Below are 12386 nucleotides of genomic sequence, written 5' to 3' on the forward strand. Positions count from 1 at the left end.
AGGGCGGCAGCCATCTTGCCCGCCGCCCGCCGGCGGGTCGTCGGCCCGGCGCTGGGTTAAATTAGCCGATGGCAATCGCGTGTTACCGTGCCCTCCGCCTTGGTGTTTAGTAGCACCGGGTGCAAGGTGAGTTTGAGGTATTGCGAAGCTTATGTTGTAACCGGGCCATGCTGTATTTCACTGTGTTTATCCAAAGACCTCTCAAGTCACCGCAGTATGAGATGGCAGAGCCGTCAGTGGGAAGGGCTGCCACGAAGACTTGCCGGCAGGGACCCTGGGCTGCCACCGCTGCCTCCCCAGGCCTCTGAGGGACCTGCTGGCTGCGCACGCAGCTGGCCTTAGGCAGGTTTTTCTGGCCTTAAAAGAGATGGCCCTAAATACTGACCACTCGTACAAAAAGGCAACTTAAAAGCAAAGGCGCCGACTATACTATAGCACGGGCAAGAGCTGTAATTTTAAATGGGGAAAAGCCTAAGTAACAATATGGCCACTTACTGTGGGCTTGAAGTGTATTTTAACAAAACTGATTAAATCATTAAACGAGCGACTGACATGCTGCAGAGGGAAGGTTAACATACCATCCTCTCAGAATTTTTCCAGACGAGTCGTTTGACCCACCTCAGAGCTGGAGTTCCCTAATGACTCTTTCGCTTTGTCATTCTTACCGAGCTGAGCCAGCCAGGAGGGGAGGGCCACCATTTTGTTACCTCCTTTTCCAGCCGCTGCATTACGCTCACTGCTGCTGCAGAGTTGCCTTCGTGTGCGTTTCCCCTCTGCGTAGAGCCTGTCTGTGTGTCTGCCTGCCCCCAGGCAGCCGATCATCCTTTATCGTGGAAAAGAAGAGAAGGAAAAGTGTCTTTTCTTTAATGCAGAAATGGGTTATGGGATTATTTTTTTGGTCTCAGAATTTATTATCTCCTGAAAAGGAAGCTGCATGCCCAAAGCAGCTGTTGGGCAAACCTCCCTTCCCTACACGCGTGGCCTCAGTTGCATGCTGGTGGGGAGAAGGGAGAAGTGGTAAGACTTTGCTTTGCACTGCTCTGTCCTGTCCTGACCTTGCTGAGTTTGGCATTGCAGCTGGGGGCCAAGTGGCCGGTGGTGGCTCTCAGCCTGTGGATGGCTTGGGTGTGCCTGTGGTTGCAGGAGAGCTGTGCACAGACCCTTCCCTACAGGAGAGCTGTGTCAGCAAGTGGACTGCTATCTATCTTCACATTCCCTTTCAGAGTTCATAAGATGTTAACTTTCAAAAGGGAGGTCCCCCTTGTGTATTTATGTCAGTGATTTTGGGTTTTAAACTATTCATGCATGAAAAATGACTGTAGGAACTGTATACTCCCATGTGTGAATAATGACTACATGGGAACACAGATTACAGCAGTTTTGCACTGAGGCTGCTGCAGTTTACATGCTCTCTTTGGGAACGTTACGAAACATTTTTAAATGCTGGTGCATGTTAATGCATTGATTTCAATCCGTCTTTTTTTGTCCCTTTTGGATATGTTCAACTTAACAGCTAGTGTGTCTCATGTTTGCTCTAAGATATGCCTAGCAAATTAGGCAAATTAAAAAATGCATGCAAAAATATGGCACTATGCACATGTATCAGGTTTGTTATTTATTAATAGACTCCAATTTCCATATGATAGCCTACTTTTTTTTTTTTTTTTTTTACTTTGGCTCAATGGATAGTTTATGCCAATTACATGTAGTTTAACAGCTTTGAAATCTGTTTTTGCTTTTCTTATGCATAAAGACATGGATTCTGTTTCAGGTTTTAATTAAACTCTGCGCTGACTTTAAAGATTCTATTGTCCTTTTCATTTAAATAGGATTTTTGTTAGATCTTTAACAAGACCTCAGTGGGGTAATAAATCTAAGCAATTGTCCTTATTAGGAGCAGATTATCCTCAAGAGATGGAAAGTCACAGAAGTAACTAAAACCATTTGTAGAGACTGAACTAAGGCTTTTTCTTCCTAAACATTAAACAGACTTGCGAATGACTTGCTTGGGCCCTCAAATTAAATTAAATGATACTTTGTTTATTTTTCACATTTTCAGTGTGGGCTATTTGCATTTACTTAAACTTTGAGTTTCATTGAGCAAAATTCACTGGTGGGTAAGGGTCCTTACTTTCAGTATACAAGCTGTAAATGAAACCCAGTATATTCTGCAGTTTCTTTTGTTAGTAACCCTTGCAACACTTGTAATTTATAGGACCCACTGACCTAGTCAGCGTATTCTTAATTTATCGTATTTGCCACAGTAGGTGAGTCCTGGCTGAAGAATTAGTCTTGCATTTGTCCCACACCCCAACCAAGTAGAACAACTGCAGGGTACGTAACAGTCTGCAGCTTGTCCAAAGATCTCCTCAGATGCTGGACTAAAAACACAAGTTCTTAGAGAAAACTTGCCACAAAACCAACCGCTCTGCCTAAGTTTGGCCTTCGCATTTTTACATACTGCTAGGAGGTGAAAGGGGATTTGACTCTAATTGTTCTTTTTGTTTCAGCTGTTTGCTTCATTTGAGGGTATTCTCCATTAAGTAACTGCTCAGGCCTTGTTTTGTTCCCAGTTTTAATCATAAGTTGGCTTCTGATGGGACATGGCCTCCGTTACACACACAGTCAAATCCTGAATTTCTGCCGTATGTATAATACCCAACTTTGTTATACACATTGTAGTGCAATTTTTTTAAGCATCCAGGTATTTGGAAGCTCCATTTTGTGGTGCCAGGTTCGAGACACTCATTCCTAGGACTTAGTTCTACCCAGAAACCCACAGGCAAAGGCAGAGATGTTTGTTCAGGGACATCCTCACAGTGAGATGTGTTGCGGGTTTTTTTCACTGGCTGCAGTTCCTGCGCTGACTGAGCTGCTGCCCTCTGCAGAGCATGCTGCAGGAAGCTGGACTCCAGGGACACTGCTGCACGTGACGAACCCACGTCCGCCTCCACCGGGAAGGAGCCCACAGCCCTGCTCAGCAGATGAAGACAAACCCTTCTTGGTTGCTGCAGCTGCACCAGCTCTCAGCCACCAGGTATTTAAAGTCTCGAAGCTCTCCTGTCCGTGGGCTCCTCTGTCCCTGTCCTGCAGGCCGGCATCTCTGTAGAGCCAAGTACTGTCAGCCTCCAGTCTGCTTCTGCTCCCCACATGGTACTCTGCTATGTTTCTCTATTAAGAGACTTCACCTCAACCCTTCTTGTCTTCTAAGTGACACTGTAGTGATACTTTGGGGCAGAACAAATTATGGTAGAGGAACGCAGCTCCTAAGTATTAATTTCTAATTAGACATTTGCTGCATATTCTAGGCAAAAGTGCAGATTTTAAGCCTTCATCTCCTGCTTTCCATATCACTCAAATGGCAAAGGTTTTGGCATGGTAAGTCACAGAGGGAGGTGGAAAGTCTGGTGCGAAGTGAGATAATGTAGTTGTTCAGCATCATGGCTTCTCTGTGCCCTGGTAGAAAACTTAGAAAAACAGAAGGTGCTGACGGCAGATAAGCCACCTGGTTGCTGCGCCGCTTTTGGCATAAAGCGGGGGGAGGAAATGCACACCCTGGCTTTTAGGCTCAGATTGCAACTCTTCCTTCCTCCCAGGGCAGTACACATTCATAGAGTGGCAAACCTAGGCTGAGTCCTGCTACTGATTTAGTATGACTCAGTGCACGAGATTATGAAGTGGCCAAGAGTGCTCAGCCTTTGGGACAGATTCTGGGGGAATTAAAGAGATGCTCCATCCTGTATTGTGTGGCAATTATACCTGATTTAGGCAATGCCATATTTCAGACAAAATCCATGGGGCATAGTTTTGCTCCGGATTCTCATCAGATGTGGGATTTTCCCTCTGTTTCCTCCAGCAGCAGGGCCGGGAGCTAACCTGTTCTTGGCTCTGCAAGGTGAGATCGAGAGGGCCCAGCTCCGCACCTTGCCAAGAGATACATCTTGTCTCTCTTCCTTCTTCCCTCCGCCCCTGTTTCTGGAGATGTATGCTGTAGTCATAAGCAAGTGCTGGGGCTCTGTGCCTGCACTATGAAGGTGATAATGTGTATACAAGAAATGCAGGGCTAGCTAAATAGACTTCCACTGCTTGCTGATGTGCATGATCTGACAACTAAAAGATTCCCTTCTTGCCTTGCACTCTGAAGGAATGTGTGTTAATTTCCAATGCTAAGTATATACCACAGCATCAAATGTGGCTGGATGCTATTTGCACATTGGGCATGCGGTGAGCCAGCAGTGTTCTCCCCTGTTTGCAGCAGCCTCCCTGGAGGGGGAGCAGGCTGCTCAGGATATCGGGGTGGGGGGGATGTGAGGGGGGTGGAGGAGGAGTGAGGGGAGTGGGTACCTGTGCATCACAGGCGTGAAAAGCTGCCCTCTTTCTGCCCTGAGGCACAAACCTGCTTTCACTCTGTGAAGCAGAGCAGAAAAGCTGGGGTCCAACAGTGGTAGGTATCCCTGAATATCTGCAAGATGAAGGTGGCATGTGGGTATAAGAAATCCAGTTTCCTTCTCAACATGACCAGGTGAGGTTTGGGTGGGAAAGTAATGGGAATCCTAAATGATTGCTGCTAACACTTACTAAGGTGACAGCAAATCTCCTTTATGTTAATGTTCAACTTTTGAGACTAGATCGAATCTTACTTTATTAAAGAAGGTAGGAGGCTTAGAAGTGGCTCTTTAATCTTCAGCTGGAAAATATAATTTTGAAATCCATTATCTTAGGAATGCAGTAATCAGAGTAATAACTGATGTTAAACCTACTTTGAATGCTTTTTAAAGTACTTCTCAGATGAAAACAAAAGTTGGTAGGATGGTGTCAGGTTCACTTGGACATCTACTTTGCTTATGCAGTTGCCCACATGAAGAAGAGAGGTTGATCAGCATGTATTTTCTAGCGATATGATTGTTTGGGAAATATCAAAGGCTAAAAAGTCATTATGTGATTCATAAATACTTGCATTTGCTATTTGTTCCAACAAAAGGCTCTTGGAATTATGTCAGTGTTATTTTACAAGCACAGCTCTGCCCATGAGGGCTTCACCACAATGGGTACCCAGCGTCCTGCATCTTCAGGAATCTTTAGCATTAGAGAGAAAAGACCTGTTAGTCTTTCCCCTGCTACAGCTGAAGTGTTTCCCTTAGCACATTTTTGATCTCCCCTGATGAATCTGTGCCTGATACCACGTATATGTGTCCTATTGTTCCCCACACTGTAATGCTCTCCTGTTTTTCCCAAATTTCCTTTCTCCTTCCCATTTTTTTCATCTCTCTTTGCCCATTCGTATAATACATCTGCGCTCTATGTTGTTTTTAGTTTCTAATTTAATACCGCTGGTGAACTTCTCAGTCTCTCTGCAGATCATTAAAAAGAGGCTATGTGGGACTGCTTGTAAAAGAAAACACTGCATTCCCAAGATAGGTTACAGACTGGTGTGTATCAGTACTCATTGTTTTGGAACTTTGAGCTTTGTTTAGTTCTTTAACAGATGCAAAATGATCTCTGGATCTCTTTATTTGCCACTTCAGTGTGAGAATACAAGGAACACAAATTCAAAAGTTGCAGGACTTGAAAGGACCTGTGCAGCTCTAGGGAAGGGGCAGTTTGCCATGTAAGCAAAACAAAAAAACAAATTAACAAAATCCCGGCCCAGCCACAAAACCAGTCTGTCCCTAGCCTGTGGGCAGGTGAGGGAAGCCCTTTCCTCCTTCCCACTCTCTGTACAGTCTGTTCCAGCCCACCATTGTGCTCAGTGGCTGCAGAGTTGGCAGAAATGGATGTGTGCCTGAAATACCATCACATTGTGAAAGGCCGTGCTGGCATGCCTGGGGCGTAAGGTGAGGGGAGTTCTGCTCTTTGTTGCCATTTTGGCGCTGCTCCTGTGAGAAGCTGGGGGTCATGTGATTGCTTTAATCCAGCAAAAATCTCTGTGGCTGATGCTGCCAAAAGGAGCATTTGTGTGCTGTGGTGGGTGGCAGAGTTGGATGAGGGAACAAATCCAACTGTGAGCTACTGCGTTGCTTCATCAGGCCGTCCTGAATGCCCGTATTGACACAAAGGAAGGAGTTGTTGGGGCAGGAAGGGAACATGGGCTCACACAGACTGAGCAATGTCACCACAGGGTCAGTGGAGAGTGAGGCTCTTGGTGCGTCAGTCTCTCCCTGGTGCCTGGTTTTAGGATGTGGATGGCACTGGTGTGCCTGTGAGGGCTGCTTATGTCAGATGATGCCCAGGGTGAATCTGTGCCCAGGTGTTAAAGCAGCGTTGGACTGACAGACCCATCCCTTCATTTTGCTTGTGCTCGCTGCTAGAGTTTTTTGCTAGGAAAGGTCTTGTTCTCAGCCCTCTGTTAGGCCAGGGGAGATGGTCTCGTAGCTGCGCCTCTGACTGGGTTAAAGGATGGCCTTCGGTAGCAGCAGGCTTTCTGAAAGCGCCCTGCAGGCTGCATCTCCTGGCAGAGACTCCCTGCCCCTTGGTCCTCCTCAGCTGCAGTGCAGGAGGCAGTGCAGCATTGCCCGGATGGTAGTTTTAACTCTTTGTTACCTAAAATTCAGACAGTGTCCAGGCACACAGCAGCAAATAAACCACTGGCCCCTATGACCAGAGTCACATCCTTCATGTTGCCCCTGCTACTAGAGTTAATAATGTTGTGGGCAGCTCCCCGAGCACAGACTGGGAATTAGGGAGTGTAAAGCGTGCCTCAGGGGGCTAGTAGCAGCAGTGAGTGTTTGAAGCTGGGTAATGCCCACTGGTGCTGCGTGAACTTGCTGTCAGCTAACTGTATAGATAGTGTTCAGCCTCGGTCAGCAGCAGGGCTGTAAACTGAAACAAATAGCTCAGTCCTGATTACTTTTTCTAGAGGGGATGATGCAGAAGGAAATTGAATTAAAAATTAACTTTGAAATGAGCTCAAAGCTTTTTACCAACCACTTAGAACTTTAAAACATCTGATATTAACAAAATAACCTATTTAAAATAATGGTAAACTGCCATCTGCTGGTAAAAAAGTAATGCACATAATGAACAAGCGGACTTTCAAAGTGATGAACAATTCTTTTGAATTTGACATGCTACAGTCAAATATATACATGACATGGAAGCTGCATATATTTATTTTACTGTTTTTCATCTCTATTTGCATTTTCATATAGAATATGCTAAACAGATGCCTATAACATAACTAACTTTAACGACAAGCACAGAAAACCAAAGACAATAAGAATAAAGAATGAGGACTAATAAAAGCAGATGAGCGATCAGGATGGTGACAGCCTCCAAATGTGTCCTATTTACATTGCTAATACTGAATCACAAGCACTTCCTTTTTTGATCCCCCTCATAGACCCTCCCGTATGACCAGAATTGTAGCACTGAGAAACATCTCCTGGCTTCTTCAATTTGATTTTTGTATGTGTGTGGTTCCTTAGCCAAGCCTGTAAATAGGAACTGGGTCTTTAATTGTTCCTGATTTAAGTAGGTCATCTCCACCAATACACAAATCTCTTGTCTACTTGTAAGCCAGGTCGGCTATTGAAAGGATATGGAAAATACTTATTACACAAATATGACCAGAGAAAATAATTTAGCAAAGGACCACTCCCAAATTATATGGCGTTACACAACCAGTTTCCATAAATCACAAGTATGAGTGCACTACAGGGGAGAGACTATCAGATTTCATGTTTGTATAGTGCTTACCAAGTAGGTGTGCTGAGCATGACTGGGTCCCTAAGGTGCTGCTGCACTATAAATAGCGGTATTAGCGTGAATTACCTCCAGTGCAAATACCAGGCCACTTGCCTTTTTCATATGCATGCAATTTTCTTTTATGATTGTGGTTATTCCAAACATAGCCCATTGTTTTAGCAAACTGATCTTGTCATAGGAAATGTTTAAAATGGGCAAATTAAAAATAGGTCAGTTCTTCCTTTGAAATCGGAGAGAAGTGTGTATTTGTAATATTTCACAGGTTTATTTCCTTGGAGCAGGTTTGGCAGGTATGAGAGGAAGTTAAAGATTTATTTTTGGTGCTATGTACCAGATGTCATACCTGCTCTTCCGAGACAGTTGCTTTTATCTTCAGCAGTACCTGCTCTAGTAGCAATGAAAAAAGTGACTCGAATCCCATTTAAAGCATGTAGTGTGCACTGTTCGCATGCCAGTAAAGGAAAGGAAAGGCTTGTTTGGGAGACTCCAGGCAGAGTCTTTATGCGTCATCCTAAAGCAAACATGTTTGTATCCCTCTCAGCAGTGTTTTTGCCTGTTCAAAGAAGTGATGAATTAATGTGCCCAAATCCAGGGCTTGCGACCCCAGCAGAGGCTGAAGGTCTACAAAGATGTCCAGTTTGAAGTGCCTTTGTATTTATGGGATCTCCACATGTGGCTTGTTTTGTAGCATCCAGGTGGTTGTTTGTAAAGGACCATTTCTGGGGAATCTGTGGTGCTGTGCGTACTCTATTCACACTGGTCTTAATCAAACACTGCTCAGCATCTTGCCTGATGAGGCCCCGCTTGGTGGCAGAGGAACATTAAGAATATAGGGCCAAATTCTCAGCTCAGGAAAACACCACAGCTTTTTTTCGCTTCTAGTCTGTGGAGGATCTAGCCTGTGGTGCGTGGTCACAGAAGCACATACACCCTGCTCTGGGCCCTGTTTACTGAAATGCTCCAATAGCAACATAACATGATCAAAGGGAAACAGTGCCAGGGGAGCAGCGGTGCCCATGGATACCTGTTAACAGGTGGGAGCTGAAGCACACAGTTGCCATCAAAGACACTACTGTCCTCTGCTTTGCTCTGCAGTGCTTCAATCTCCCTGCTAACAGGACTCTGCCTTCCAGCTGAAGCGTGACTGACAGTTGAAATAACAGTCCCAGTTTATTCCAGGTATGCCACTGACCTGCATGATCTATAGGAAGGATAAGGTAAAGGCAATCAAAGCAACACGCTCCTGTAGCCTCTAAGGGCTATAAAAATGGAAACATGGGAAACAAGCTAGTAGATACGTGAAGGAAAGAAATGAGGATGGGAGTTCACTGTTCCCTGCTAATAGGCTAAATCAGGAGTTCAGTGAGACTGAGATTTGACCCAACAAGAGACAGGAGATGAATAAGAAATGATCAAAAGATAGAGCTGGTATTTCCTTCATGTTATGCTAGAATCACTCTGTTCAAAAAGTCTCCTGAACCATGGAGAGCTGGGGCGGGCAGGGTGAAGAGGTAGGTTATGGTGATGGGAGGTTATTGTCATTACATAAATTGGAGCAGTTTGGGTCTCTTTAACTGTTTAATGCCATATTCCATTTGTCTTTTCTGAGCTTGCTTTGCTGTGGGATGGGGGAAATAGTGCTGACAGCATAGCTGGTTGTTTGGCTGTTTCCTCTCTGTGTTTCCACAAAATTAAGCACTGTGTTCTGCCTATGCTATGTCAAAGGTTTGGCAAAGGGCTTTTGATGGGTTTGCCATCCTTTTGGCCAACACTTAATCCTGTTTCCTTTTCATAGTATCCCTCCTGTACTAAAATGGAGTGGTGAGGCCAAGTAACAATAAAGCTACTAGTGGTTTACCAAGGAGCAGGAATACCATTAGTCAGTGGCCAGTTTCCAGCAAAGTATAGTTCTCAAGATGAATTGAGATCCTTGTCTTCTCAAGGATTACTGCATGGTGGACTCAGAAGTGATACCTAGCAGTTAAGTGCTGTTCAGAAAGCAATAAAACATTCACTTTAAAAATCAAGAAGCATGAAATAGATATTATTTTACTGGCACAGAGAAGGGGGAATGTTAAGACATCATGTAATGGTTGCACAGTTGTTAGGTTCTGTGAATATAGTGACATTTGGAGACCTGTGGTATTCATTTGAAATAAACAACGAAATAAGACTCATATGCTATATGCTTGTCAAAGCCAGGCGTAGCAATGAACTAACACGCTTATCAGTCAGGCAGTGTATATGGAGATACTCTGCTTTCACACTGTCTGCTGATTGGAATTGGGCCCATGAAGAAGCCAGGTGATTAATCTGCAGGGGCTTATTTTTTCTGAACTGTTAATGTCCTCTGTTTCAGAGCAACAGCCCATGGCTCATTAAGCAGGGAAGATTTGAATGCAAGTGTGAAGGGCAGCACACAAAGATTCTCCACACATCTCTGGTTTGAGCCTTGGAGATTAGAAAAATTGAAGTATTGGAGAGTTTGTCCTATGCTGGGGCTGAACCAGTACTTTCTGAAAAGCAATGGTACTGTTAGAAAATATTTATGTATTTCAGTCAACAGGGATAAAATCTAAAGCCACAAGGCTGTTGTAAGGTGGTAGTGGACACTTGGTACTATCCCAGAAATGCACAGCTGCCACTTCAGCTGACCTGCTGTGAGAATCATGCTCTTTTTAAGTCTGTTGCTCCATTTCTTTGGTAATTACATCTCTCTCTTGCAGCGTTGTTTCCACCCATACTGTTGTGTACTCTGGCATCGGGTGCTGAGAAAGCAAATGGGGCTGCTGAGTCCAACTGCCTCAACAGAAATGCAACAAGGGAAATAAATACTAACTCTGAAAGATTTTGCAATATTAGATTAGTCTTAAGGGGATCATCTTGAGATTATTAGCCACTGTTTATAGTCTGTGTTGTACCTGTTTGTAAAATTAATTTCTGTCATCAACTGAAATATTTGAAAACATGTTGATTTAGGGAAAAGATTTTTCTGACAATATGGTGTTATGTAAGCATTAATTAATTTATTAAGCCTGGTAACTTTCTTGAGAAATAGGAAAGTATTTCAACATTGTTTTTACAGATGGGGAAACTTAAGGCTCAGATGTATAGATTTAGATCTGCATATTCTAGTGTTTGCTAACTAGGCATTTGGTCCTGCTCACTTGCACTCTAGTCTTCTCCTCACCTGTATTCCTGGTCATGGAGCAGCTGTGTCCTGTGCAGCTCCTGGCACCTCTCTGATTGCATCCTGTGAGCAAGTCCATGCTGGGAGGGAGGGTAGCCTGAGGATGGCACATTGTGGAAAAGGGGCGAGAAAGGTAAGTGAACGACCATCTTGCTTCAGGCTGTAAGAAAGATGTGCCAAGGTCCCATTTTGAACCTGGGAACCAGGAAAGGAGAGTGGCTGCACAAGAGGGAGCAGGCGGAGGCTCTGTGCTTCCACTCACACAGGTTCAGATCAGACAAGCAAAGACAATAAGCCAATATTGGGAATACAGACTAGAGTTGCAAAATCATGGGCTCAATCTAATAATTTATTGGCTCCAGGAACAGAAGACTGTTGTAAACTGTTGTAATTTCGTGGACAACAAGGTCACTGGAAACGGGAGTGCCCAGTATGACAAAACAAAACAAGCCTCCCCAAAAGACCTCTCAGTCCTATGGTGCAATCTTTCCCTGCTCTATGGGCTGCCCTAAATGTAACTATTATATTATTAGGTATTTACCCGTGATCTGGAGTTCCACTGGGCTGTGGAGATGCAGTGACAATGGGGAAGGATTGAGGATGCTTGTGAGAAGGGAAGGCAATCAGGTTTCAAGGATTTCTGTGCTTTTCTCTCTGCTGAACCTCTACTGGTTTTTTCTTTATTTTTCTCTCCTGTTATGCTTTAAAGTTCTACTATAAACAATTAGAGGAAATTTAGCAATAATATTGCCTGTGGAGGCTAGGAAAGTAAGAATACATTCTACATCACCACTTCCCTTTGTTTGTCTTTTTTATCTTGTTTATCTTTGATCAGCTGCAGATGAAATAACCAGCTAACTGATTTCCCATACAGAGCTGCCACTCATGCTGATGAAACTCTGCTGACATGGGAGTATGCTCTGTAGCAGTCTAGCAGTATCCATTTCTTATTCCAATGCACTGACAGGTCATTCAGGGAGACTAAAAACTCTATTCTGAAGTGGAAAAGAAACTGCAATTTCAATTTTGTTTTGATTTGAAATTTTCCAGCTACCTATCAAGACCAAATCCTTGAACTATTTACTTAGAGTAACTGAAATACCCCTATTTGAAATAGTGGATATGCAAGATTTAGCCATTAAAGAGTTGGGGTAAAATTAAAATCCCCTTCAATAATAACTAAAGTCGGAGAAAATCTTTCAAGAAAATTAAACACTTGATCAAAAAGAGAGAAGGGTTATTGTCAAGAGCATAAAGATTAAACAGGAGAGTTGTCTCAGAGAATAACCATCAATGATAAGTAGCAGGCAGTTAATAATATCCCCTCAGGGATCTTCTTTTACTCATGTAGGTTTTTGGACAAATACAATATTACATTTCTTATAGTTGAAGCGTGAGCAAGCTTCGTGTCATTCCAGAGTAGCAATAAAACTTCAATGGAATAAGGACAACTGGAGAGGTGGGGAAGAGGGTGACCCAGAAGCTGAAACAG

The 12386-nt window shown here is 43.8% G+C and overlaps 1 protein-coding gene across 2 annotated transcripts in view; it reads left to right on the forward strand.

The window, feature by feature from the left end:
- Positions 1-48: 48 nt before the first annotated feature.
- The window catches only part of ZNF644 (zinc finger protein 644), an 84741-nt gene continuing 72403 nt past the window's right edge, over positions 49-12386 (forward strand). For both annotated transcript variants that reach the window (XM_030031875.2, XM_030031884.2), the window contains exons 1-2: positions 49-126; positions 2856-3037. The gene's annotated coding sequence lies outside the window, so the exon portion shown is untranslated. The remainder of the gene's footprint in view (positions 127-2855; positions 3038-12386) is intronic.

Source organism: Aquila chrysaetos, chromosome 12 (assembly GCF_900496995.4).
Source record: "Aquila chrysaetos chrysaetos chromosome 12, bAquChr1.4, whole genome shotgun sequence".
Classification (NCBI taxonomy): Eukaryota; Metazoa; Chordata; class Aves; order Accipitriformes; family Accipitridae; genus Aquila; species Aquila chrysaetos.